The 27,699-nt window shown below is 35.8% G+C and overlaps 17 non-coding genes across 17 annotated transcripts; all 17 read right to left on the bottom strand.

Annotated features, from left to right (window-relative positions):
* Nucleotides 1-19: 19 nt before the first annotated feature.
* Nucleotides 20-140, bottom strand: LOC140356933 (5S ribosomal RNA). Its single transcript, XR_011926237.1, has one exon. It is a non-coding gene; the product is annotated as a 5S ribosomal RNA (ribosomal RNA).
* A 1,256-nt stretch (nt 141-1,396) lies between these two features.
* On the bottom strand, nt 1,397-1,517 carry LOC140356855 (5S ribosomal RNA). Its single transcript, XR_011926164.1, has one exon. It is a non-coding gene; the product is annotated as a 5S ribosomal RNA (ribosomal RNA).
* Nucleotides 1,518-2,769: 1,252 nt separating this feature from the next.
* On the bottom strand, nt 2,770-2,890 carry LOC140356854 (5S ribosomal RNA). Its single transcript, XR_011926163.1, has one exon. It is a non-coding gene; the product is annotated as a 5S ribosomal RNA (ribosomal RNA).
* A 1,253-nt stretch (nt 2,891-4,143) lies between these two features.
* Nucleotides 4,144-4,264, bottom strand: LOC140356852 (5S ribosomal RNA). The gene has a single exon (XR_011926161.1). It is a non-coding gene; the product is annotated as a 5S ribosomal RNA (ribosomal RNA).
* Nucleotides 4,265-5,517: 1,253 nt separating this feature from the next.
* Nucleotides 5,518-5,638, bottom strand: LOC140356832 (5S ribosomal RNA). The gene has a single exon (XR_011926141.1). It is a non-coding gene; the product is annotated as a 5S ribosomal RNA (ribosomal RNA).
* A 1,254-nt stretch (nt 5,639-6,892) lies between these two features.
* LOC140356932 (5S ribosomal RNA) lies at nt 6,893-7,013 on the bottom strand. The gene has a single exon (XR_011926236.1). It is a non-coding gene; the product is annotated as a 5S ribosomal RNA (ribosomal RNA).
* Nucleotides 7,014-8,269: 1,256 nt separating this feature from the next.
* On the bottom strand, nt 8,270-8,390 carry LOC140356851 (5S ribosomal RNA). Its single transcript, XR_011926160.1, has one exon. It is a non-coding gene; the product is annotated as a 5S ribosomal RNA (ribosomal RNA).
* Nucleotides 8,391-9,646: 1,256 nt separating this feature from the next.
* On the bottom strand, nt 9,647-9,765 carry LOC140356957 (5S ribosomal RNA). Its single transcript, XR_011926258.1, has one exon. It is a non-coding gene; the product is annotated as a 5S ribosomal RNA (ribosomal RNA).
* Nucleotides 9,766-11,014: 1,249 nt separating this feature from the next.
* Nucleotides 11,015-11,133, bottom strand: LOC140356813 (5S ribosomal RNA). The gene has a single exon (XR_011926122.1). It is a non-coding gene; the product is annotated as a 5S ribosomal RNA (ribosomal RNA).
* Nucleotides 11,134-12,390: 1,257 nt separating this feature from the next.
* Nucleotides 12,391-12,511, bottom strand: LOC140356830 (5S ribosomal RNA). The gene has a single exon (XR_011926139.1). It is a non-coding gene; the product is annotated as a 5S ribosomal RNA (ribosomal RNA).
* Nucleotides 12,512-13,768: 1,257 nt separating this feature from the next.
* On the bottom strand, nt 13,769-13,887 carry LOC140356947 (5S ribosomal RNA). Its single transcript, XR_011926250.1, has one exon. It is a non-coding gene; the product is annotated as a 5S ribosomal RNA (ribosomal RNA).
* A 1,253-nt stretch (nt 13,888-15,140) lies between these two features.
* On the bottom strand, nt 15,141-15,261 carry LOC140356829 (5S ribosomal RNA). The gene has a single exon (XR_011926138.1). It is a non-coding gene; the product is annotated as a 5S ribosomal RNA (ribosomal RNA).
* Nucleotides 15,262-16,521: 1,260 nt separating this feature from the next.
* On the bottom strand, nt 16,522-16,640 carry LOC140356946 (5S ribosomal RNA). The gene has a single exon (XR_011926249.1). It is a non-coding gene; the product is annotated as a 5S ribosomal RNA (ribosomal RNA).
* Nucleotides 16,641-17,893: 1,253 nt separating this feature from the next.
* Nucleotides 17,894-18,014, bottom strand: LOC140356828 (5S ribosomal RNA). The gene has a single exon (XR_011926137.1). It is a non-coding gene; the product is annotated as a 5S ribosomal RNA (ribosomal RNA).
* Nucleotides 18,015-19,271: 1,257 nt separating this feature from the next.
* LOC140356936 (5S ribosomal RNA) lies at nt 19,272-19,390 on the bottom strand. Its single transcript, XR_011926240.1, has one exon. It is a non-coding gene; the product is annotated as a 5S ribosomal RNA (ribosomal RNA).
* Nucleotides 19,391-20,643: 1,253 nt separating this feature from the next.
* Nucleotides 20,644-20,762, bottom strand: LOC140356923 (5S ribosomal RNA). The gene has a single exon (XR_011926229.1). It is a non-coding gene; the product is annotated as a 5S ribosomal RNA (ribosomal RNA).
* A 3,283-nt stretch (nt 20,763-24,045) lies between these two features.
* LOC140356912 (5S ribosomal RNA) lies at nt 24,046-24,164 on the bottom strand. The gene has a single exon (XR_011926218.1). It is a non-coding gene; the product is annotated as a 5S ribosomal RNA (ribosomal RNA).
* Between the last annotated feature and the right edge of the window lie 3,535 nt (nt 24,165-27,699).

Here is a 27,699-nt window from a genome sequence, read left to right as displayed (position 1 = left end):
CTTTACAAAAGAAGATAAAAGCTTATAGCACCTGGTATTCCCAGGCGCTGTCTCCCATCCAAGTACTAACCAGGCCCGACCCTGCTTAGCTTCCGAGATCAGACGAGATCGGGCGTGTTCAGGGTGGTATGGCCGTAAGCGAAGGGCTCTGGGGTGGAGACTGCTTTTATATCCATGTTTCACCAGCTCCAGATGGGGAATGGGACTCGTGCTTTTCCAGGAGGAACAGACAAGCTTTTCTTGTCAACTTGACTCTTTCAACCTAAAGAAAACCCTGCTCAAATGTAAGAGTCAATGTTTCAAGACACCTTTTGGGCTTTCTTTATCATTTGGCCATTTCCCTGCTTTTAGCCTGAATATTATTCTATTATTCCTATGTGTTTTGGCATAAAATACTCTGTTTCCATGAAATACATAGAAAATACCATATAGGCACCACCTGTTTAGTCAAAATAAGTTTTTAGTTTTGTAAATCATTTCAAAAAATGCTGATGGCGCCTGGTATTTTTGCATAAATTACTCTCAAAATGTACAAAAGTAGCAGGACAGCAATGTTTTGCTTAGTTTTTGCTTAAAATACTCTTTTTTATCTTTAATTTACACTCAATTGTTTCAAAAAATGCTTTCCGCACCTGATATTTTTTACATATTTTTTTACAAGCTTCAAAATATTTTTGGGGGCATAAAATATTCTCTCAAATGTACAAAAGTAGCAGGACAACAATTTTTTTTTTTTTTTTGCATTAATACTCTTTTTTTTTTTTTTTTATAAAACAGGTAAATTGTGCTGAACATTTTTACATACTTTTAACAGGCTTCAAAATATATATATATATATTTTTTGGCCTAAAATACTCTCAAATGTACAAAAGTAGCAAGACAGTAAAGTTTTGTTTTGATTTTTTTGCTTAAAATACTCTATATTTTTATCTTTATTTTACACTCAATTGTTTAAAAAATGCTTTCAGCACCTGGTATTTTTTACATACTTTTTACAAGCTTCAAAATATTTTTGGGGCATAAAATACTCGCTCAAAATGTACAAAAGTAGCAGGACAACAATGTTTCTCAGGGGTTTCTTGGGGCATAAATACTCTTTTTTTATTTTTTATTAAACAGGTCAATTGCGTTGAAAATTGCTTTCAGCACCTGGTATTTTTACATCCTTTTTTACAAGTTTCAGAATATATTTTTTGGTCATAAAAGACTCTAAATGTACAAAAGTAGCAGGACAGCTCCCTCTGCTGTCCATATTCTAAATGGCAGTTTGTACAAAAATGTGTGATTTTAAAGTCAAATTGACTGTGTTTTTGGTTCCACTTTAGTTTCAAAATATGCACACATACTGTGTTTCTTTGTTTCTTTGTCTGTTGAAGGCTTTACAAAAGAAGATAAAAGCTTACAGCACCTGGTATTCCCAGGCGCTGTCTCCCATCCAAGTACTAACCAGGCCCGACCCTGCTTAGCTTCCGAGATCAGACGAGATCGGGCGTGTTCAGGGTGGTATGGCCGTAAGCGAAGGGCTCTGGGGTGGAGACTGCTTTTATATCCATGTTTCACCAGCTCCAGATGGGGAATGGGACTCGTGCTTTTCCAGGAGGAACAGACAAGCTTTTCTTGTCAACTTGACTCTTTCAACCTAAAGAAAACCCTGCTCAAATGTAAGAGTCAATGTTTCAAGACACCTTTTGGGCTTTCTTTATCATTTGGCCATTTCCCTGCTTTTAGCCTGAATATTATTCTATTATTCCTATGTGTTTTGGCATAAAATACTCTGTTTCCATGAAATACATAGAAAATACCATATAGGCACCACCTGTTTAGTCAAAATAAGTTTTTAGTTTTGTAAATCATTTCAAAAAATGCTGATGGCGCCTGGTATTTTTGCATAAATTACTCTCAAAATGTACAAAAGTAGCAGGACAGCAATGTTTTGCTTAGTTTTTGCTTAAAATACTCTTTTTATCTTTAATTTACACTCAATTGTTTCAAAAAATGCTTTCCGCACCTGATATTTTTACATATTTTTTTACAAGCTTCAAAATATTTTTGGGGGCATAAAATATTCTCTCAAATGTACAAAAGTAGCAGGACAACAATGTTTTTTTTTTTTTTGCATTAATACTCTTTTTTTTTTTTTTTTATAAAACAGGTAAATTGTGCTGAACATTTTTACATACTTTTAACAGGCTTCAAAATATATATATATATTTTTTGGCCTAAAATACTCTCAAATGTACAAAAGTAGCAAGACAGTAAAGTTTTGTTTTGATTTTTTTGCTTAAAATACTCTATATTTTTATCTTTATTTTACACTCAATTGTTTAAAAAATGCTTTCAGCACCTGGTATTTTTTACATACTTTTTACAAGCTTCAAAATATTTTTGGGGCATAAAATACTCGCTCAAAATGTACAAAAGTAGCAGGACAACAATGTTTCTCAGGGGTTTCTTGGGGCATAAATACTCTTTTTTTATTTTTTATTAAACAGGTCAATTGCGTTGAAAATTGCTTTCAGCACCTGGTATTTTTACATCCTTTTTTACAAGTTTCAGAATATATTTTTTGGTCATAAAAGACTCTAAATGTACAAAAGTAGCAGGACAGCTCCCTCTGCTGTCCATATTCTAAATGGCAGTTTGTACAAAAATGTGTGATTTTAAAGTCAAATTGACTGTGTTTTTGGTTCCACTTTAGTTTCAAAATATGCACACATACTGTGTTTCTTTGTTTCTTTGTCTGTTGAAGGCTTTACAAAAGAAGATAAAAGCTTACAGCACCTGGTATTCCCAGGCGCTGTCTCCCATCCAAGTACTAACCAGGCCCGACCCTGCTTAGCTTCCGAGATCAGACGAGATCGGGCGTGTTCAGGGTGGTATGGCCGTAAGCGAAGGGCTCTGGGGTGGAGACTGCTTTTATATCCATGTTTCACCAGCTCCAGATGGGGAATGGGACTCGTGCTTTTCCAGGAGGAACAGACAAGCTTTTCTTGTCAACTTGACTCTTTCAACCTAAAGAAAACCCTGCTCAAATGTAAGAGTCAATGTTTCAAGACACCTTTTGGGCTTTCTTTATCATTTGGCCATTTCCCTGCTTTTAGCCTGAATATTATTCTATTATTCCTATGTGTTTTGGCATAAAATACTCTGTTTCCATGAAATACATAGAAAATACCATATAGGCACCACCTGTTTAGTCAAAATAAGTTTTTAGTTTTGTAAATCATTTCAAAAAATGCTGATGGCGCCTGGTATTTTTGCATAAATTACTCTCAAAATGTACAAAAGTAGCAGGACAGCAATGTTTTGCTTAGTTTTTGCTTAAAATACTCTTTTTATCTTTAATTTACACTCAATTGTTTCAAAAAATGCTTTCCGCACCTGATATTTTTACATATTTTTTTACAAGCTTCAAAATATTTTTGGGGGCATAAAATATTCTCTCAAATGTACAAAAGTAGCAGGACAACAATGTTTTTTTTTTTTTTGCATTAATACTCTTTTTTTTTTTTTTTTATAAAACAGGTAAATTGTGCTGAACATTTTTACATACTTTTAACAGGCTTCAAAATATATATATATATTTTTTTGGCCTAAAATACTCTCAAATGTACAAAAGTAGCAAGACAGTAAAGTTTTGTTTTGATTTTTTTGCTTAAAATACTCTATATTTTTATCTTTATTTTACACTCAATTGTTTAAAAAATGCTTTCAGCACCTGGTATTTTTTACATACTTTTTACAAGCTTCAAAATATTTTTGGGGCATAAAATACTCGCTCAAAATGTACAAAAGTAGCAGGACAACAATGTTTCTCAGGGGTTTCTTGGGGCATAAATACTCTTTTTTTATTTTTTATTAAACAGGTCAATTGCGTTGAAAATTGCTTTCAGCACCTGGTATTTTTACATCCTTTTTTACAAGTTTCAGAATATATTTTTTGGTCATAAAAGACTCTAAATGTACAAAAGTAGCAGGACAGCTCCCTCTGCTGTCCATATTCTAAATGGCAGTTTGTACAAAAATGTGTGATTTTAAAGTCAAATTGACTGTGTTTTTGGTTCCACTTTAGTTTCAAAATATGCACACATACTGTGTTTCTTTGTTTCTTTGTCTGTTGAAGGCTTTACAAAAGAAGATAAAAGCTTACAGCACCTGGTATTCCCAGGCGCTGTCTCCCATCCAAGTACTAACCAGGCCCGACCCTGCTTAGCTTCCGAGATCAGACGAGATCGGGCGTGTTCAGGGTGGTATGGCCGTAAGCGAAGGGCTCTGGGGTGGAGACTGCTTTTATATCCATGTTTCACCAGCTCCAGATGGGGAATGGGACTCGTGCTTTTCCAGGAGGAACAGACAAGCTTTTCTTGTCAACTTGACTCTTTCAACCTAAAGAAAACCCTGCTCAAATGTAAGAGTCAATGTTTCAAGACACCTTTTGGGCTTTCTTTATCATTTGGCCATTTCCCTGCTTTTAGCCTGAATATTATTCTATTATTCCTATGTGTTTTGGCATAAAATACTCTGTTTCCATGAAATACATAGAAAATACCATATAGGCACCACCTGTTTAGTCAAAATAAGTTTTTAGTTTTGTAAATCATTTCAAAAAATGCTGATGGCGCCTGGTATTTTTGCATAAATTACTCTCAAAATGTACAAAAGTAGCAGGACAGCAATGTTTTGCTTAGTTTTTGCTTAAAATACTCTTTTTTATCTTTAATTTACACTCAATTGTTTCAAAAAATGCTTTCCGCACCTGATATTTTTTACATATTTTTTTACAAGCTTCAAAATATTTTTGGGGGCATAAAATATTCTCTCAAATGTACAAAAGTAGCAGGACAACAATTTTTTTTTTTTTTTTGCATTAATACTCTTTTTTTTTTTTTTTATAAAACAGGTAAATTGTGCTGAACATTTTTACATACTTTTAACAGGCTTCAAAATATATATATATATATTTTGGCCTAAAATACTCTCAAATGTACAAAAGTAGCAAGACAGTAAAGTTTTGTTTTGATTTTTTTGCTTAAAATACTCTATATTTTTATCTTTATTTTACACTCAATTGTTTAAAAAATGCTTTCAGCACCTGGTATTTTTTACATACTTTTTACAAGCTTCAAAATATTTTTGGGGCATAAAATACTCGCTCAAAATGTACAAAAGTAGCAGGACAACAATGTTTCTCAGGGGTTTCTTGGGGCATAAATACTCTTTTTTTATTTTTTATTAAACAGGTCAATTGCGTTGAAAATTGCTTTCAGCACCTGGTATTTTTACATCCTTTTTTACAAGTTTCAGAATATATTTTTTGGTCATAAAAGACTCTAAATGTACAAAAGTAGCAGGACAGCTCCCTCTGCTGTCCATATTCTAAATGGCAGTTTGTACAAAAATGTGTGATTTTAAAGTCAAATTGACTGTGTTTTTGGTTCCACTTTAGTTTCAAAATATGCACACATACTGTGTTTCTTTGTTTCTTTGTCTGTTGAAGGCTTTACAAAAGAAGATAAAAGCTTACAGCACCTGGTATTCCCAGGCGCTGTCTCCCATCCAAGTACTAACCAGGCCCAACCCTGCTTAGCTTCCGAGATCAGACGAGATCGGGCGTGTTCAGGGTGGTATGGCCGTAAGCGAAGGGCTCTGGGGTGGAGACTGCTTTTATATCCATGTTTCACCAGCTCCAGATGGGGAATGGGACTCGTGCTTTTCCAGGAGGAACAGACAAGCTTTTCTTGTCAACTTGACTCTTTCAACCTAAAGAAAACCCTGCTCAAATGTAAGAGTCAATGTTTCAAGACACCTTTTGGGCTTTCTTTATCATTTGGCCATTTCCCTGCTTTTAGCCTGAATATTATTCTATTATTCCTATGTGTTTTGGCATAAAATACTCTGTTTCCATGAAATACATAGAAAATACCATATAGGCACCACCTGTTTAGTCAAAATAAGTTTTTAGTTTTGTAAATCATTTCAAAAAATGCTGATGGCGCCTGGTATTTTTGCATAAATTACTCTCAAAATGTACAAAAGTAGCAGGACAGCAATGTTTTGCTTAGTTTTTGCTTAAAATACTCTTTTTTATCTTTAATTTACACTCAATTGTTTCAAAAAATGCTTTCCGCACCTGATATTTTTTACATATTTTTTTACAAGCTTCAAAATATTTTTGGGGGCATAAAATATTCTCTCAAATGTACAAAAGTAGCAGGACAACAATTTTTTTTTTTTTTTTGCATTAATACTCTTTTTTTTTTTTTTTTATAAAACAGGTAAATTGTGCTGAACATTTTTACATACTTTTAACAGGCTTCAAAATATATATATATATTTTTTGGCCTAAAATACTCTCAAATGTACAAAAGTAGCAAGACAGTAAAGTTTTGTTTTGATTTTTTTGCTTAAAATACTCTATATTTTTATCTTTATTTTACACTCAATTGTTTAAAAAATGCTTTCAGCACCTGGTATTTTTTACATACTTTTTACAAGCTTCAAAATATTTTTGGGGCATAAAATACTCGCTCAAAATGTACAAAAGTAGCAGGACAACAATGTTTCTCAGGGGTTTCTTGGGGCATAAATACTCTTTTTTTATTTTTTATTAAACAGGTCAATTGCGTTGAAAATTGCTTTCAGCACCTGGTATTTTTACATCCTTTTTTACAAGTTTCAGAATATATTTTTTGGTCATAAAAGACTCTAAATGTACAAAAGTAGCAGGACAGCTCCCTCTGCTGTCCATATTCTAAATGGCAGTTTGTACAAAAATGTGTGATTTTAAAGTCAAATTGACTGTGTTTTTGGTTCCACTTTAGTTTCAAAATATGCACACATACTGTGTTTCTTTGTTTCTTTGTCTGTTGAAGGCTTTACAAAAGAAGATAAAAGCTTATAGCACCTGGTATTCCCAGGCGCTGTCTCCCATCCAAGTACTAACCAGGCCCGACCCTGCTTAGCTTCCGAGATCAGACGAGATCGGGCGTGTTCAGGGTGGTATGGCCGTAAGCGAAGGGCTCTGGGGTGGAGACTGCTTTTATATCCATGTTTCACCAGCTCCAGATGGGGAATGGGACTCGTGCTTTTCCAGGAGGAACAGACAAGCTTTTCTTGTCAACTTGACTCTTTCAACCTAAAGAAAACCCTGCTCAAATGTAAGAGTCAATGTTTCAAGACACCTTTTGGGCTTTCTTTATCATTTGGCCATTTCCCTGCTTTTAGCCTGAATATTATTCTATTATTCCTATGTGTTTTGGCATAAAATACTCTGTTTCCATGAAATACATAGAAAATACCATATAGGCACCACCTGTTTAGTCAAAATAAGTTTTTAGTTTTGTAAATCATTTCAAAAAATGCTGATGGCGCCTGGTATTTTTGCATAAATTACTCTCAAAATGTACAAAAGTAGCAGGACAGCAATGTTTTGCTTAGTTTTTGCTTAAAATACTCTTTTTTATCTTTAATTTACACTCAATTGTTTCAAAAAATGCTTTCCGCACCTGATATTTTTTACATATTTTTTTACAAGCTTCAAAATATTTTTGGGGGCATAAAATATTCTCTCAAATGTACAAAAGTAGCAGGACAACAATTTTTTTTTTTTTTTTGCATTAATACTCTTTTTTTTTTTTTTTTATAAAACAGGTAAATTGTGCTGAACATTTTTACATACTTTTAACAGGCTTCAAAATATATATATATATATTTTTTGGCCTAAAATACTCTCAAATGTACAAAAGTAGCAAGACAGTAAAGTTTTGTTTTGATTTTTTTGCTTAAAATACTCTATATTTTTATCTTTATTTTACACTCAATTGTTTAAAAAATGCTTTCAGCACCTGGTATTTTTTACATACTTTTTACAAGCTTCAAAATATTTTTGGGGCATAAAATACTCGCTCAAAATGTACAAAAGTAGCAGGACAACAATGTTTCTCAGGGGTTTCTTGGGGCATAAATACTCTTTTTTTATTTTTTATTAAACAGGTCAATTGCGTTGAAAATTGCTTTCAGCACCTGGTATTTTTACATCCTTTTTTACAAGTTTCAGAATATATTTTTTGGTCATAAAAGACTCTAAATGTACAAAAGTAGCAGGACAGCTCCCTCTGCTGTCCATATTCTAAATGGCAGTTTGTACAAAAATGTGTGATTTTAAAGTCAAATTGACTGTGTTTTTGGTTCCACTTTAGTTTCAAAATATGCACACATACTGTGTTTCTTTGTTTCTTTGTCTGTTGAAGGCTTTACAAAAGAAGATAAAAGCTTACAGCACCTGGTATTCCCAGGCGCTGTCTCCCATCCAAGTACTAACCAGGCCCGACCCTGCTTAGCTTCCGAGATCAGACGAGATCGGGCGTGTTCAGGGTGGTATGGCCGTAAGCGAAGGGCTCTGGGGTGGAGACTGCTTTTATATCCATGTTTCACCAGCTCCAGATGGGGAATGGGACTCGTGCTTTTCCAGGAGGAACAGACAAGCTTTTCTTGTCAACTTGACTCTTTCAACCTAAAGAAAACCCTGCTCAAATGTAAGAGTCAATGTTTCAAGACACCTTTTGGGCTTTCTTTATCATTTGGCCATTTCCCTGCTTTTAGCCTGAATATTATTCTATTATTCCTATGTGTTTTGGCATAAAATACTCTGTTTCCATGAAATACATAGAAAATACCATATAGGCACCACCTGTTTAGTCAAAATAAGTTTTTAGTTTTGTAAATCATTTCAAAAAATGCTGATGGCGCCTGGTATTTTTGCATAAATTACTCTCAAAATGTACAAAAGTAGCAGGACAGCAATGTTTTGCTTAGTTTTTGCTTAAAATACTCTTTTTTATCTTTAATTTACACTCAATTGTTTCAAAAAATGCTTTCCGCACCTGATATTTTTTACATATTTTTTTACAAGCTTCAAAATATTTTTGGGGGCATAAAATATTCTCTCAAATGTACAAAAGTAGCAGGACAACAATTTTTTTTTTTTTTTTGCATTAATACTCTTTTTTTTTTTTTTTTATAAAACAGGTAAATTGTGCTGAACATTTTTACATACTTTTAACAGGCTTCAAAATATATATATATATATTTTTTGGCCTAAAATACTCTCAAATGTACAAAAGTAGCAAGACAGTAAAGTTTTGTTTTGATTTTTTTGCTTAAAATACTCTATATTTTTATCTTTATTTTACACTCAATTGTTTAAAAAATGCTTTCAGCACCTGGTATTTTTTACATACTTTTTACAAGCTTCAAAATATTTTTGGGGCATAAAATACTCGCTCAAAATGTACAAAAGTAGCAGGACAACAATGTTTCTCAGGGGTTTCTTGGGGCATAAATACTCTTTTTTTATTTTTTATTAAACAGGTCAATTGCGTTGAAAATTGCTTTCAGCACCTGGTATTTTTACATCCTTTTTTACAAGTTTCAGAATATATTTTTTGGTCATAAAAGACTCTAAATGTACAAAAGTAGCAGGACAGCTCCCTCTGCTGTCCATATTCTAAATGGCAGTTTGTACAAAAATGTGTGATTTTAAAGTCAAATTGACTGTGTTTTTGGTTCCACTTTAGTTTCAAAATATGCACACATACTGTGTTTCTTTGTTTCTTTGTCTGTTGAAGGCTTTACAAAAGAAGATAAAAGCTTACAGCACCTGGTATTCCCAGGCGGTCTCCCATCCAAGTACTAACCAGGCCCGACCCTGCTTAGCTTCCGAGATCAGACGAGATCGGGCGTGTTCAGGGTGGTATGGCCGTAAGCGAAGGGCTCTGGGGTGGAGACTGCTTTTATATCCATGTTTCACCAGCTCCAGATGGGGAATGGGACTCGTGCTTTTCCAGGAGGAACAGACAAGCTTTTCTTGTCAACTTGACTCTTTCAACCTAAAGAAAACCCTGCTCAAATGTAAGAGTCAATGTTTCAAGACACCTTTTGGGCTTTCTTTATCATTTGGCCATTTCCCTGCTTTTAGCCTGAATATTATTCTATTATTCCTATGTGTTTTGGCATAAAATACTCTGTTTCCATGAAATACATAGAAAATACCATATAGGCACCACCTGTTTAGTCAAAATAAGTTTTTAGTTTTGTAAATCATTTCAAAAAATGCTGATGGCGCCTGGTATTTTTGCATAAATTACTCTCAAAATGTACAAAAGTAGCAGGACAGCAATGTTTTGCTTAGTTTTTGCTTAAAATACTCTTTTTATCTTTAATTTACACTCAATTGTTTCAAAAAATGCTTTCCGCACCTGATATTTTTTACATATTTTTTTACAAGCTTCAAAATATTTTTGGGGGCATAAAATATTCTCTCAAATGTACAAAAGTAGCAGGACAACAATTTTTTTTTTTTTTTTGCATTAATACTTTTTTTTTTTTTTTTATAAAACAGGTAAATTGTGCTGAACATTTTTTACTTTTAACAGGCTTCAAAATATATATATATATTTTTTGGCCTAAAATACTCTCAAATGTACAAAAGTAGCAAGACAGTAAAGTTTTGTTTTGATTTTTTTGCTTAAAATACTCTATATTTTTATCTTTATTTTACACTCAATTGTTTAAAAAATGCTTTCAGCACCTGGTATTTTTTACATACTTTTTACAAGCTTCAAAATATTTTTGGGGCATAAAATACTCGCTCAAAATGTACAAAAGTAGCAGGACAACAATGTTTCTCAGGGGTTTCTTGGGGCATAAATACTCTTTTTTTTATTTTTTATTAAACAGGTCAATTGCGTTGAAAATTGCTTTCAGCACCTGGTATTTTTACATCCTTTTTTACAAGTTTCAGAATATATTTTTTGGTCATAAAAGACTCTAAATGTACAAAAGTAGCAGGACAGCTCCCTCTGCTGTCCATATTCTAAATGGCAGTTTGTACAAAAATGTGTGATTTTAAAGTCAAATTGACTGTGTTTTTGGTTCCACTTTAGTTTCAAAATATGCACACATACTGTGTTTCTTTGTTTCTTTGTCTGTTGAAGGCTTTACAAAAGAAGATAAAAGCTTACAGCACCTGGTATTCCCAGGCGGTCTCCCATCCAAGTACTAACCAGGCCCGACCCTGCTTAGCTTCTGAGATCAGACGAGATCGGGCGTGTTCAGGGTGGTATGGCCGTAAGCGAAGGGCTCTGGGGTGGAGACTGCTTTTATATCCATGTTTCACCAGCTCCAGATGGGGAATGGGACTCGTGCTTTTCCAGGAGGAACAGACAAGCTTTTCTTGTCAACTTGACTCTTTCAACCTAAAGAAAACCCTGCTCAAATGTAAGAGTCAATGTTTCAAGACACCTTTTGGGCTTTCTTTATCATTTGGCCATTTCCCTGCTTTTAGCCTGAATATTATTCTATTATTCCTATGTGTTTTGGCATAAAATACTCTGTTTCCATGAAATACATAGAAAATACCATATAGGCACCACCTGTTTAGTCAAAATAAGTTTTTAGTTTTGTAAATCATTTCAAAAAATGCTGATGGCGCCTGGTATTTTTGCATAAATTACTCTCAAAATGTACAAAAGTAGCAGGACAGCAATGTTTTGCTTAGTTTTTGCTTAAAATACTCTTTTTATCTTTAATTTACACTCAATTGTTTCAAAAAATGCTTTCCGCACCTGATATTTTTACATATTTTTTTACAAGCTTCAAAATATTTTTGGGGGCATAAAATATTCTCTCAAATGTACAAAAGTAGCAGGACAACAATGTTTTTTTTTTTTTTTGCATTAATACTCTTTTTTTTTTTTTTATATATATAAAACAGGTAAATTGTGCTGAACATTTTTACATACTTTTAACAGGCTTCAAAATATATATATATATTTTTTGGCCTAAAATACTCTCAAATGTACAAAAGTAGCAAGACAGTAAAGTTTTGTTTTGATTTTTTTGCTTAAAATACTCTATATTTTTATCTTTATTTTACACTCAATTGTTTAAAAAATGCTTTCAGCACCTGGTATTTTTTACATACTTTTTACAAGCTTCAAAATATTTTTGGGGCATAAAATACTCGCTCAAAATGTACAAAAGTAGCAGGACAACAATGTTTCTCAGGGGTTTCTTGGGGCATAAATACTCTTTTTTTATTTTTTATTAAACAGGTCAATTGCGTTGAAAATTGCTTTCAGCACCTGGTATTTTTACATCCTTTTTTACAAGTTTCAGAATATATTTTTTGGTCATAAAAGACTCTAAATGTACAAAAGTAGCAGGACAGCTCCCTCTGCTGTCCATATTCTAAATGGCAGTTTGTACAAAAATGTGTGATTTTAAAGTCAAATTGACTGTGTTTTTGGTTCCACTTTAGTTTCAAAATATGCACACATACTGTGTTTCTTTGTTTCTTTGTCTGTTGAAGGCTTTACAAAAGAAGATAAAAGCTTACAGCACCTGGTATTCCCAGGCGCTGTCTCCCATCCAAGTACTAACCAGGCCCAACCCTGCTTAGCTTCCGAGATCAGACGAGATCGGGCGTGTTCAGGGTGGTATGGCCGTAAGCGAAGGGCTCTGGGGTGGAGACTGCTTTTATATCCATGTTTCACCAGCTCCAGATGGGGAATGGGACTCGTGCTTTTCCAGGAGGAACAGACAAGCTTTTCTTGTCAACTTGACTCTTTCAACCTAAAGAAAACCCTGCTCAAATGTAAGAGTCAATGTTTCAAGACACCTTTTGGGCTTTCTTTATCATTTGGCCATTTCCCTGCTTTTAGCCTGAATATTATTCTATTATTCCTATGTGTTTTGGCATAAAATACTCTGTTTCCATGAAATACATAGAAAATACCATATAGGCACCACCTGTTTAGTCAAAATAAGTTTTTAGTTTTGTAAATCATTTCAAAAAATGCTGATGGCGCCTGGTATTTTTGCATAAATTACTCTCAAAATGTACAAAAGTAGCAGGACAGCAATGTTTTGCTTAGTTTTTGCTTAAAATACTCTTTTTTATCTTTAATTTACACTCAATTGTTTCAAAAAATGCTTTCCGCACCTGATATTTTTTACATATTTTTTTACAAGCTTCAAAATATTTTTGGGGGCATAAAATATTCTCTCAAATGTACAAAAGTAGCAGGACAACAATTTTTTTTTTTTTTTGCATTAATACTCTTTTTTTTTTTTTTTTTATAAAACAGGTAAATTGTGCTGAACATTTTTACATACTTTTAACAGGCTTCAAAATATATATATATATATTTTTTGGCCTAAAATACTCTCAAATGTACAAAAGTAGCAAGACAGTAAAGTTTTGTTTTGATTTTTTTGCTTAAAATACTCTATATTTTTATCTTTATTTTACACTCAATTGTTTAAAAAATGCTTTCAGCACCTGGTATTTTTTACATACTTTTTACAAGCTTCAAAATATTTTTGGGGCATAAAATACTCGCTCAAAATGTACAAAAGTAGCAGGACAACAATGTTTCTCAGGGGTTTCTTGGGGCATAAATACTCTTTTTTTTATTTTTTATTAAACAGGTCAATTGCGTTGAAAATTGCTTTCAGCACCTGGTATTTTTACATCCTTTTTTACAAGTTTCAGAATATATTTTTTGGTCATAAAAGACTCTAAATGTACAAAAGTAGCAGGACAGCTCCCTCTGCTGTCCATATTCTAAATGGCAGTTTGTACAAAAATGTGTGATTTTAAAGTCAAATTGACTGTGTTTTTGGTTCCACTTTAGTTTCAAAATATGCACACATACTGTGTTTCTTTGTTTCTTTGTCTGTTGAAGGCTTTACAAAAGAAGATAAAAGCTTACAGCACCTGGTATTCCCAGGCGGTCTCCCATCCAAGTACTAACCAGGCCCGACCCTGCTTAGCTTCCGAGATCAGACGAGATCGGGCGTGTTCAGGGTGGTATGGCCGTAAGCGAAGGGCTCTGGGGTGGAGACTGCTTTTATATCCATGTTTCACCAGCTCCAGATGGGGAATGGGACTCGTGCTTTTCCAGGAGGAACAGACAAGCTTTTCTTGTCAACTTGACTCTTTCAACCTAAAGAAAACCCTGCTCAAATGTAAGAGTCAATGTTTCAAGACACCTTTTGGGCTTTCTTTATCATTTGGCCATTTCCCTGCTTTTAGCCTGAATATTATTCTATTATTCCTATGTGTTTTGGCATAAAATACTCTGTTTCCATGAAATACATAGAAAATACCATATAGGCACCACCTGTTTAGTCAAAATAAGTTTTTAGTTTTGTAAATCATTTCAAAAAATGCTGATGGCGCCTGGTATTTTTGCATAAATTACTCTCAAAATGTACAAAAGTAGCAGGACAGCAATGTTTTGCTTAGTTTTTGCTTAAAATACTCTTTTTATCTTTAATTTACACTCAATTGTTTCAAAAAATGCTTTCCGCACCTGATATTTTTACATATTTTTTTACAAGCTTCAAAATATTTTTGGGGGCATAAAATATTCTCTCAAATGTACAAAAGTAGCAGGACAACAATGTTTTTTTTTTTTTTTGCATTAATACTCTTTTTTTTTTTTTTTTATAAAACAGGTAAATTGTGCTGAACATTTTTACATACTTTTAACAGGCTTCAAAATATATATATATATTTTTTGGCCTAAAATACTCTCAAATGTACAAAAGTAGCAAGACAGTAAAGTTTTGTTTTGATTTTTTTGCTTAAAATACTCTATATTTTTATCTTTATTTTACACTCAATTGTTTAAAAAATGCTTTCAGCACCTGGTATTTTTTACATACTTTTTACAAGCTTCAAAATATTTTTGGGGCATAAAATACTCGCTCAAAATGTACAAAAGTAGCAGGACAACAATGTTTCTCAGGGGTTTCTTGGGGCATAAATACTCTTTTTTTATTTTTTATTAAACAGGTCAATTGCGTTGAAAATTGCTTTCAGCACCTGGTATTTTTACATCCTTTTTTACAAGTTTCAGAATATATTTTTTGGTCATAAAAGACTCTAAATGTACAAAAGTAGCAGGACAGCTCCCTCTGCTGTCCATATTCTAAATGGCAGTTTGTACAAAAATGTGTGATTTTAAAGTCAAATTGACTGTGTTTTTGGTTCCACTTTAGTTTCAAAATATGCACACATACTGTGTTTCTTTGTTTCTTTGTCTGTTGAAGGCTTTACAAAAGAAGATAAAAGCTTACAGCACCTGGTATTCCCAGGCGCTGTCTCCCATCCAAGTACTAACCAGGCCCAACCCTGCTTAGCTTCCGAGATCAGACGAGATCGGGCGTGTTCAGGGTGGTATGGCCGTAAGCGAAGGGCTCTGGGGTGGAGACTGCTTTTATATCCATGTTTCACCAGCTCCAGATGGGGAATGGGACTCGTGCTTTTCCAGGAGGAACAGACAAGCTTTTCTTGTCAACTTGACTCTTTCAACCTAAAGAAAACCCTGCTCAAATGTAAGAGTCAATGTTTCAAGACACCTTTTGGGCTTTCTTTATCATTTGGCCATTTCCCTGCTTTTAGCCTGAATATTATTCTATTATTCCTATGTGTTTTGGCATAAAATACTCTGTTTCCATGAAATACATAGAAAATACCATATAGGCACCACCTGTTTAGTCAAAATAAGTTTTTAGTTTTGTAAATCATTTCAAAAAATGCTGATGGCGCCTGGTATTTTTGCATAAATTACTCTCAAAATGTACAAAAGTAGCAGGACAGCAATGTTTTGCTTAGTTTTTGCTTAAAATACTCTTTTTTATCTTTAATTTACACTCAATTGTTTCAAAAAATGCTTTCCGCACCTGATATTTTTTACATATTTTTTTACAAGCTTCAAAATATTTTTGGGGGCATAAAATATTCTCTCAAATGTACAAAAGTAGCAGGACAACAATTTTTTTTTTTTTTTGCATTAATACTCTTTTTTTTTTTTTTTTTTATAAAACAGGTAAATTGTGCTGAACATTTTTACATACTTTTAACAGGCTTCAAAATATATATATATATATATTTTTTGGCCTAAAATACTCTCAAATGTACAAAAGTAGCAAGACAGTAAAGTTTTGTTTTGATTTTTTTGCTTAAAATACTCTATATTTTTATCTTTATTTTACACTCAATTGTTTAAAAAATGCTTTCAGCACCTGGTATTTTTTACATACTTTTTACAAGCTTCAAAATATTTTTGGGGCATAAAATACTCGCTCAAAATGTACAAAAGTAGCAGGACAACAATGTTTCTCAGGGGTTTCTTGGGGCATAAATACTCTTTTTTTTATTTTTTATTAAACAGGTCAATTGCGTTGAAAATTGCTTTCAGCACCTGGTATTTTTACATCCTTTTTTACAAGTTTCAGAATATATTTTTTGGTCATAAAAGACTCTAAATGTACAAAAGTAGCAGGACAGCTCCCTCTGCTGTCCATATTCTAAATGGCAGTTTGTACAAAAATGTGTGATTTTAAAGTCAAATTGACTGTGTTTTTGGTTCCACTTTAGTTTCAAAATATGCACACATACTGTGTTTCTTTGTTTCTTTGTCTGTTGAAGGCTTTACAAAAGAAGATAAAAGCTTACAGCACCTGGTATTCCCAGGCGGTCTCCCATCCAAGTACTAACCAGGCCCGACCCTGCTTAGCTTCCGAGATCAGACGAGATCGGGCGTGTTCAGGGTGGTATGGCCGTAAGCGAAGGGCTCTGGGGTGGAGACTGCTTTTATATCCATGTTTCACCAGCTCCAGATGGGGAATGGGACTCGTGCTTTTCCAGGAGGAACAGACAAGCTTTTCTTGTCAACTTGACTCTTTCAACCTAAAGAAAACCCTGCTCAAATGTAAGAGTCAATGTTTCAAGACACCTTTTGGGCTTTCTTTATCATTTGGCCATTTCCCTGCTTTTAGCCTGAATATTATTCTATTATTCCTATGTGTTTTGGCATAAAATACTCTGTTTCCATGAAATACATAGAAAATACCATATAGGCACCACCTGTTTAGTCAAAATAAGTTTTTAGTTTTGTAAATCATTTCAAAAAATGCTGATGGCGCCTGGTATTTTTGCATAAATTACTCTCAAAATGTACAAAAGTAGCAGGACAGCAATGTTTTGCTTAGTTTTTGCTTAAAATACTCTTTTTATCTTTAATTTACACTCAATTGTTTCAAAAAATGCTTTCCGCACCTGATATTTTTACATATTTTTTTACAAGCTTCAAAATATTTTTGGGGGCATAAAATATTCTCTCAAATGTACAAAAGTAGCAGGACAACAATGTTTTTTTTTTTTTTTGCATTAATACTCTTTTTTTTTTTTTTTTATAAAACAGGTAAATTGTGCTGAACATTTTTACATACTTTTAACAGGCTTCAAAATATATATATATATTTTTTGGCCTAAAATACTCTCAAATGTACAAAAGTAGCAAGACAGTAAAGTTTTGTTTTGATTTTTTTGCTTAAAATACTCTATATTTTTATCTTTATTTTACACTCAATTGTTTAAAAAATGCTTTCAGCACCTGGTATTTTTTACATACTTTTTACAAGCTTCAAAATATTTTTGGGGCATAAAATACTCGCTCAAAATGTACAAAAGTAGCAGGACAACAATGTTTCTCAGGGGTTTCTTGGGGCATAAATACTCTTTTTTTATTTTTTATTAAACAGGTCAATTGCGTTGAAAATTGCTTTCAGCACCTGGTATTTTTACATCCTTTTTTACAAGTTTCAGAATATATTTTTTGGTCATAAAAGACTCTAAATGTACAAAAGTAGCAGGACAGCTCCCTCTGCTGTCCATATTCTAAATGGCAGTTTGTACAAAAATGTGTGATTTTAAAGTCAAATTGACTGTGTTTTTGGTTCCACTTTAGTTTCAAAATATGCACACATACTGTGTTTCTTTGTTTCTTTGTCTGTTGAAGGCTTTACAAAAGAAGATAAAAGCTTACAGCACCTGGTATTCCCAGGCGCTGTCTCCCATCCAAGTACTAACCAGGCCCAACCCTGCTTAGCTTCCGAGATCAGACGAGATCGGGCGTGTTCAGGGTGGTATGGCCGTAAGCGAAGGGCTCTGGGGTGGAGACTGCTTTTATATCCATGTTTCACCAGCTCCAGATGGGGAATGGGACTCGTGCTTTTCCAGGAGGAACAGACAAGCTTTTCTTGTCAACTTGACTCTTTCAACCTAAAGAAAACCCTGCTCAAATGTAAGAGTCAATGTTTCAAGACACCTTTTGGGCTTTCTTTATCATTTGGCCATTTCCCTGCTTTTAGCCTGAATATTATTCTATTATTCCTATGTGTTTTGGCATAAAATACTCTGTTTCCATGAAATACATAGAAAATACCATATAGGCACCACCTGTTTAGTCAAAATAAGTTTTTAGTTTTGTAAATCATTTCAAAAAATGCTGATGGCGCCTGGTATTTTTGCATAAATTACTCTCAAAATGTACAAAAGTAGCAGGACAGCAATGTTTTGCTTAGTTTTTGCTTAAAATACTCTTTTTTATCTTTAATTTACACTCAATTGTTTCAAAAAATGCTTTCCGCACCTGATATTTTTTACATATTTTTTTACAAGCTTCAAAATATTTTTGGGGGCATAAAATATTCTCTCAAATGTACAAAAGTAGCAGGACAACAATTTTTTTTTTTTTTTGCATTAATACTCTTTTTTTTTTTTTTTTTATAAAACAGGTAAATTGTGCTGAACATTTTTACATACTTTTAACAGGCTTCAAAATATATATATATATATTTTTTGGCCTAAAATACTCTCAAATGTACAAAAGTAGCAAGACAGTAAAGTTTTGTTTTGATTTTTTTGCTTAAAATACTCTATATTTTTATCTTTATTTTACACTCAATTGTTTAAAAAATGCTTTCAGCACCTGGTATTTTTTACATACTTTTTACAAGCTTCAAAATATTTTTGGGGCATAAAATACTCGCTCAAAATGTACAAAAGTAGCAGGACAACAATGTTTCTCAGGGGTTTCTTGGGGCATAAATACTCTTTTTTTTATTTTTTATTAAACAGGTCAATTGCGTTGAAAATTGCTTTCAGCACCTGGTATTTTTACATCCTTTTTTACAAGTTTCAGAATATATTTTTTGGTCATAAAAGACTCTAAATGTACAAAAGTAGCAGGACAGCTCCCTCTGCTGTCCATATTCTAAATGGCAGTTTGTACAAAAATGTGTGATTTTAAAGTCAAATTGACTGTGTTTTTGGTTCCACTTTAGTTTCAAAATATGCACACATACTGTGTTTCTTTGTTTCTTTGTCTGTTGAAGGCTTTACAAAAGAAGATAAAAGCTTACAGCACCTGGTATTCCCAGGCGGTCTCCCATCCAAGTACTAACCAGGCCCGACCCTGCTTAGCTTCCGAGATCAGACGAGATCGGGCGTGTTCAGGGTGGTATGGCCGTAAGCGAAGGGCTCTGGGGTGGAGACTGCTTTTATATCCATGTTTCACCAGCTCCAGATGGGGAATGGGACTCGTGCTTTTCCAGGAGGAACAGACAAGCTTTTCTTGTCAACTTGACTCTTTCAACCTAAAGAAAACCCTGCTCAAATGTAAGAGTCAATGTTTCAAGACACCTTTTGGGCTTTCTTTATCATTTGGCCATTTCCCTGCTTTTAGCCTGAATATTATTCTATTATTCCTATGTGTTTTGGCATAAAATACTCTGTTTCCATGAAATACATAGAAAATACCATATAGGCACCACCTGTTTAGTCAAAATAAGTTTTTAGTTTTGTAAATCATTTCAAAAAATGCTGATGGCGCCTGGTATTTTTGCATAAATTACTCTCAAAATGTACAAAAGTAGCAGGACAGCAATGTTTTGCTTAGTTTTTGCTTAAAATACTCTTTTTATCTTTAATTTACACTCAATTGTTTCAAAAAATGCTTTCCGCACCTGATATTTTTACATATTTTTTTACAAGCTTCAAAATATTTTTGGGGGCATAAAATATTCTCTCAAATGTACAAAAGTAGCAGGACAACAATGTTTTTTTTTTTTTTTGCATTAATACTCTTTTTTTTTTTTTTTTATAAAACAGGTAAATTGTGCTGAACATTTTTACATACTTTTAACAGGCTTCAAAATATATATATATATTTTTTGGCCTAAAATACTCTCAAATGTACAAAAGTAGCAAGACAGTAAAGTTTTGTTTTGATTTTTTTGCTTAAAATACTCTATATTTTTATCTTTATTTTACACTCAATTGTTTAAAAAATGCTTTCAGCACCTGGTATTTTTTACATACTTTTTACAAGCTTCAAAATATTTTTGGGGCATAAAATACTCGCTCAAAATGTACAAAAGTAGCAGGACAACAATGTTTCTCAGGGGTTTCTTGGGGCATAAATACTCTTTTTTTATTTTTTATTAAACAGGTCAATTGCGTTGAAAATTGCTTTCAGCACCTGGTATTTTTACATCCTTTTTTACAAGTTTCAGAATATATTTTTTGGTCATAAAAGACTCTAAATGTACAAAAGTAGCAGGACAGCTCCCTCTGCTGTCCATATTCTAAATGGCAGTTTGTACAAAAATGTGTGATTTTAAAGTCAAATTGACTGTGTTTTTGGTTCCACTTTAGTTTCAAAATATGCACACATACTGTGTTTCTTTGTTTCTTTGTCTGTTGAAGGCTTTACAAAAGAAGATAAAAGCTTACAGCACCTGGTATTCCCAGGCGGTCTCCCATCCAAGTACTAACCAGGCCCGACCCTGCTTAGCTTCCGAGATCAGACGAGATCGGGCGTGTTCAGGGTGGTATGGCCGTAAGCGAAGGGCTCTGGGGTGGAGACTGCTTTTATATCCATGTTTCACCAGCTCCAGATGGGGAATGGGACTCGTGCACTGAAACTGCACTAGTTAAAGTCACAAATGATTTGTTATTAGCCGCTGACGATGGACTGGTCTCAATCCTGGTTCTGTTGGACCTCAGCGCAGCGTTTGACACCATCGACCACAACATTCTACTGCAGAGGTTAGAATGTGATGTAGGTGTTGGAGGAACAGCCCTCAGCTGGTTTAAATCCTATCTATCTGATAGGTTCCAATTTGTTAATGTAAACCAGAGCTCCTCACCAAGCTCTAAAGTAATTTACGGTGTGCCACAGGGTTCGGTACTCGGTCCAATTCTGTTTACTCTTTATATGCTACCATTAGGCAACATTATCAGAAAGCATGACATTAACTTCCACTGCTATGCAGACGACACTCAGCTGTATTTATCAATGAAACCTGATCAGAGCGATCAAGTAGACAGACTTAGTACTTGTGTGAAGGAGATAAAAACCTGGATGACACTAAACTACCTGCTTCTTAACCCTGAAAAAACCGAGGTCATTGTGCTTGGCCCTAAGCATCTACGAGACGCTCTATCTGAGCAGATAGTCACACTGGACAATGTCAGTGTAGCCTCCAGTTCTACTGTAAGAAACCTTGGAGTCTTATTTGACCAGGAGCTCTCATTTAAAGCTCATATAAATCAAGCTTGTAAAACAGCCTATTTCCATTTGCGCAACATCGCCAAAATCAGAAGAATCCTGCCTAAAAGTGATGCCGAAAAACTTATCCATGCATTTGTAACGACTAGATTAGACTACTGTAACTCCCTGCTTGCAGCGTGTCCTAAAAGCTCCATAAAAAGCTTTCAACTGGTTCAAAATGCAGCAGCAAGATTACTAACAGGAACAAAAAGAAGAGAGCACATTACGCCAGTGCTGAAGTCTCTTCACTGGCTCCCCGTCGAGTCCAGAATCAAATTCAAAATTCTACTCTTGACCTACAAAGCCATAAATGACATGGCCCCATCCTACCTCAAAGATGCTATAGAACCATATCATCCAAACAGAGCTCTTCGCTCTCAGAATGCCGGCCTTCTGGTGGTGCCAAGAGTCTCTAAAAGTACTGTAGGAGGTAGAGCGTTTAGCTACCAAGCCCCTGTGTTATGGAATCAGCTCCCGACCCATGTTAAATATGCTGACACAGTCTCTTCATTTAAGTCCAGGCTTAAAACGTTCCTCTTCGAAATCGCTTATGGTCAGAGTAGTTAGGAACAGAAAGATAAACCCACAGCTTCAGCTACGCTGCCCTAGGAGTAACTGTGCTGGGGGAAGTATGACAGCTTGAGCACTATCCTCTTCTTCTTCTGACTTATGCTATCAAACAATATTTATTTTTTAATTCCACTTGCAAACTGTTCACCGCCTTCTTTTTCTTTCTCTCACTCCTGAGGACCTGTGGACCCAGATGTCCCTCTCCTGGTGAAGTGGTCCCTGCCCCATGTGGACGGTCCCTCATCTGCCTGAAGAGTGGCTCCAGTTCGCCTCAGTCGGTCCCTCATCTGCCTGAAGAGTGGGTCCAGCTCGCCTCCGACGGTGCCTCATCTACCTGAAGAGTGGGTCCAGCTCGCCTCCCACGGTCCCTCATCTGCCTGAGGAGTGGGTCCAGTTCGCCTCCGACGGTCCCTCATCTGCCTGAAGAGTGGGTCCTGCTCGACTCCGACGGTCCCTCATCTGCCTGAAGAGTGGGTCCAGTTCGCCTCAGACGGTCCCTCTTCTGCCTGAAGAGTGGGTCCAGCTCCAGTCTCCTCGTGTCCGTCTGTCCGTCTGTGAGAGTCGGATCTCTCCTTCACTGGAACTCCTCCAGGTTTCTACGCTTTTTTCCCAAAGAGGTTTTTTTGTAGTTTTTCCTGGCCGAGAAGGAGAGTCTAAGGACAGAGGACCCTGGGACATCGTCCCTCGCCACCACAGACATTGTCTGACTTCATCGCCACCACAGACATTGTTGATTCATTTCTCCCTGTGGCCCTCAGAGGCAACTGTTGTTGTGATTTTGGGCCTTACAAAAATAAATTGATTTGATTTGATTTGATTCGTGCTTTTCCAGGAGGAACAGACAAGCTTTTCTTGTCAACTTGACTCTTTCAACCTAAAGAAAACCCTGCTCAAATGTAAGAGTCAATGTTTCAAGACACCTTTTGGGCTTTCTTTATCATTTGGCCATTTCCCTGCTTTTAGCCTGAATATTATTCTATTATTCCTATGTGTTTTGGCATAAAATACTCTGTTTCCATGAAATACATAGAAAATACCATATAGGCACCACCTGTTTAGTCAAAATAAGTTTTTAGTTTTGTAAATCATTTCAAAAAATGCTGATGGCGCCTGGTATTTTTGCATAAATTACTCTCAAAATGTACAAAAGTAGCAGGACAGCAATGTTTTGCTTAGTTTTTGCTTAAAATACTCTTTTTATCTTTAACTTACACTCAATTGTTTCAAAAAATGCTTTCCGCACCTGATATTTTTTACATATTTTTTTACAAGCTTCAAAATATTTTTGGGGGCATAAAATATTCTCTCAAATGTACAAAAGTAGCAGGACAACAATGTTTTTTTTTTTTTTGCATTAATACTCTTTTTTCTTTTTTTTTATAAAACAGGTAAATTGTGCTGAACATTTTTACATACTTTTAACAGGCTTCAAAATATATATATATATTTTTTGGCCTAAAATACTCTCAAATGTACAAAAGTAGCAAGACAGTAAAGTTTTGTTTTGATTTTTTTGCTTAAAATACTCTATATTTTTATCTTTATTTTACACTCAATTGTTTAAAAAATGCTTTCAGCACCTGGTATTTTTTACATACTTTTTACAAGCTTCAAAATATTTTTGGGGCATAAAATACTCGCTCAAAATGTACAAAAGTAGCAGGACAACAATGTTTCTCAGGGGTTTCTTGGGGCATAAATACTCTTTTTTTATTTTTTATTAAACAGGTAAATTGCGTTGAAAATTGCTTTCAACACCTGGTATTTTTACATCCTTTTTTACAAGTTTCAGAATATATTTTTTGGTCATAAAAGACTCTAAATGTACAAAAGTAGCAGGACAGCTCCCTCTGCTGTCCATATTCTAAATGGCAGTTTGTACAAAAATGTGTGATTTTAAAGTCAAATTGACTGTGTTTTTGGTTCCACTTTAGTTTCAAAATATGCACACATACTGTGTTTCTTTGTTTCTTTGTCTGTTGAAGGCTTTACAAAAGAAGATAAAAGCTTACAGCACCTGGTATTCCCAGGCGGTCTCCCATCCAAGTACTAACCAGGCCCGACCCTGCTTAGCTTCCGAGATCAGACGAGATCGGGCGTGTTCAGGGTGGTATGGCCGTAAGCGAAGGGCTCTGGGGTGGAGACTGCTTTTATATCCATGTTTCACCAGCTCCAGATGGGGAATGGGACTCGTGCTTTTCCAGGAGGAACAGACAAGCTTTTCTTGTCAACTTGACTCTTTCAACCTAAAGAAAACCCTGCTCAAATGTAAGAGTCAATGTTTCAAGACACCTTTTGGGCTTTCTTTATCATTTGGCCATTTCCCTGCTTTTAGCCTGAATATTATTCTATTATTCCTATGTGTTTTGGCATAAAATACTCTGTTTCCATGAAATACATAGAAAATACCATATAGGCACCACCTGTTTAGTCAAAATAAGTTTTTAGTTTTGTAAATCATTTCAAAAAATGCTGATGGCGCCTGGTATTTTTGCATAAATTACTCTCAAAATGTACAAAAGTAGCAGGACAGCAATGTTTTGCTTAGTTTTTGCTTAAAATACTCTTTTTTATCTTTAATTTACACTCAATTGTTTCAAAAAATGCTTTCCGCACCTGATATTTTTTACATATTTTTTTACAAGCTTCAAAATATTTTTGGGGGCATAAAATATTCTCTCAAATGTACAAAAGTAGCAGGACAACAATGTTTTTTTTTTTTTTGCATTAATACTCTTTTTTTTTTTTTTTTATAAAACAGGTAAATTGTGCTGAACATTTTTACATACTTTTAACAGGCTTCAAAATATATATATATATTTTTGGCCTAAAATACTCTCAAATGTACAAAAGTAGCAAGACAGTAAAGTTTTGTTTTGATTTTTTTGCTTAAAATACTCTATATTTTTATCTTTATTTTACACTCAATTGTTTAAAAAATGCTTTCAGCACCTGGTATTTTTTACATACTTTTTACAAGCTTCAAAATATTTTTGGGGCATAAAATACTCGCTCAAAATGTACAAAAATAGCAGGACAACAATGTTTCTCAGGGGTTTCTTGGGGCATAAATACTCTTTTTTTATTTTTTATTAAACAGGTCAATTGCGTTGAAAATTGCTTTCAGCACCTGGTATTTTTACATCCTTTTTTACAAGTTTCAGAATATATTTTTTGGTCATAAAAGACTCTAAATGTACAAAAGTAGCAGGACAGCTCCCTCTGCTGTCCATATTCTAAATGGCAGTTTGTACAAAAATGTGTGATTTTAAAGTCAAATTGACTGTGTTTTTGGTTCCACTTTAGTTTCAAAATATGCACACATACTGTGTTTCTTTGTTTCTTTGTCTGTTGAAGGCTTTACAAAAGAAGATAAAAGCTTACAGCACCTGGTATTCCCAGGCGGTCTCCCATCCAAGTACTAACCAGGCCCGACCCTGCTTAGCTTCCGAGATCAGACGAGATCGGGCGTGTTTTTTTTTTTTTATCTTTTATTATCAAAAACATCTTAAAACAAGTATTTACATATATTTACATGAATGTACAGACATACATGACACACAAGGGCAAGGGAATGGGATACACAAGGGCAAGGGGAGACGAGACAAAAAATTACAGAAAATCAAACACACAATCATTCTCGAAACATTCTTCAGTGATGGGGGGGTGATGCCGGGGTCAGAAGAGGATGTCCAGGTTTCCAGAGGGTGTGAGGTGGATCAGGGTGTTGTGGGGGACGAGGTGGGTGATGAACCGGTGCTCTGCTGCCATGTGGAGGTGTCGGAGGTGTGCGGCCAAGAGTCCTTTGAAGATGGGCCAGGGTGCTGCTGTTTTATTGTCACGGAGATGGATGTTCCTGTTGAGATATAATGTGTACCGGGCTATGGAGAGGGTTAGTCGGGCGAGATGGGTGTTGGCTCCAGAGCGACTCTGTCCGGGACCAAAGAGGAGGAGCCAGGGCTCCTGGTCGTCCCCTCCTAGGGCCGCCGGCGGTGGGAGCCTCCAGGACAGCCTCCGAGCGAGGAGGTCCTGCAGTCGGGACCAGAACGGGCGGACGGCCGGGCAGGTGTACAGCATGTGCTCCAGGGTCTCGGGGGGTCCGTGGCACACGGGGCAGTCCGCAGCGTAGCTGTCGGGAAGAAATGCGTGCAGTGCTGCGGATGTAAAGACGATCCTGTGTCTAAATCTGAAGTCAAAATGACCTACGTTATGTGGGGTGTACCAATTAAAGATGTTGGCCCAGATGGTTGCGATGGTGCGTGCGGGGAATGTTAATGACCATTTGTGTTCCGAGGCGGGACGCCCGAGCACTCCCGGCAACAACAACTGATACAGGATGCGGGTGGGTAGGTCTGTGAAAATCCTAAACCTCCCCGTGCTAACAAATACATTAAAATTCAACTTACCTGTCGTGCTCCCCATTTGGCCCAAAGTGCTTCCCCAATGCCTGACCAGATTCCTGTTAAAAATACTTACCATACCACTAATATACTTTCTCCTAAACACTTTACCTGCTAACCTAAAACACTTCCCTATGTAATCTACACTAAAATTACCTTTCACGTCAAATACCTTACCTACATATTCCAGCCCAGCCTCCTCCATCGCCCCACTGATCATGCACTCGCGCTTCCCGGGGGGAGCGGAGAGCAAGTCAGGGTTATGACGGAGGGGCATGTGCGCGAGACCCTCACCGCTGTCTGGAACCGCCACAGTCAGGGGCCTGAAAGTCCTCCACGCCTCCAAGAGTTCCCTCTCGAAGGGGGGGAGGCCCTCCAGGACCGAAACAGGGGGCAACAAACACAAATTATAAACACCAAACTTACCTAGACTATTAACAAACTCACCTATATAATCCTTCCATGGAGCATCTACCTCAACGTCTAGAAATTTCCGAATTGTTTTCAGCCTGAAGGCCTTCTTCCTTAACTCTAAATCTGCTAACTTTAAACCTCCCTGATCGTACTCACCTATCATAACCTTATGTGCAATAAAGCCCCTCTCACGATTCCACAAAAAGTGGTTTATCACTAACCTTAATTTGTTAGCATAGACCCCCGGCAGGCCGTACACGGAGAGTGCATGGTTCAACATGGACATGCACAAAGAATTTACAACTAAGACTTTACCTTTTAATGTCAGATTACGACGTCTCCAAAAATTCAAGCGCGCTGTAATTTTCTCGCACAAAGGCGACCAAAGTGCAGTACGACACGCCTCCTCGTCTCTGCCCAGGGGGACGCCGAGGACCTTGTAGGAGTCCCCCGCCTCCCGGAGCTGGACAGGGAGAGGAACAGGCGTGACGCTGCCGCAAAATTTAACCGTGGTTTTATCGAAATTGATTTTGGCCCCTGAAGCGAGGCCGTAAACATTGAGCACGTGGAGAGAGGCGTTCAGGCTCTCCACGTCTCGGAGGATCAGATTCGTGTCATCTGCGTACTGAAAAATTTTGACTTCCCTACCCGCAGGCGTGGTCAGTCCCCTCACCGCCGCGTCCGCCCTCAACATGGCCGCCAAAGGCTCAGCGGCGATGCTGTAGAGGAGCGACGAGAGGGGACAGCCCTGCCTGACTGATCTTTTTAAGGGGAAAGAGTCAGTTAGAAACCCGTTGACTTTGACCTTACTGACCGCAAAGGAATAGATGAGCTGTAGCCAATTA

This window comes from Eucyclogobius newberryi, unplaced genomic scaffold (genome assembly GCF_026437365.1).
Source record: "Eucyclogobius newberryi isolate DKJ021-1_F unplaced genomic scaffold, fEucNew1.0.hap1 SCAF_12, whole genome shotgun sequence".
Taxonomy (NCBI): domain Eukaryota; kingdom Metazoa; phylum Chordata; class Actinopteri; order Gobiiformes; family Gobiidae; genus Eucyclogobius; species Eucyclogobius newberryi.
Note: the sequence above shows the minus strand (reverse complement) of the source record. Positions and strands in the feature narration are given on the sequence as shown.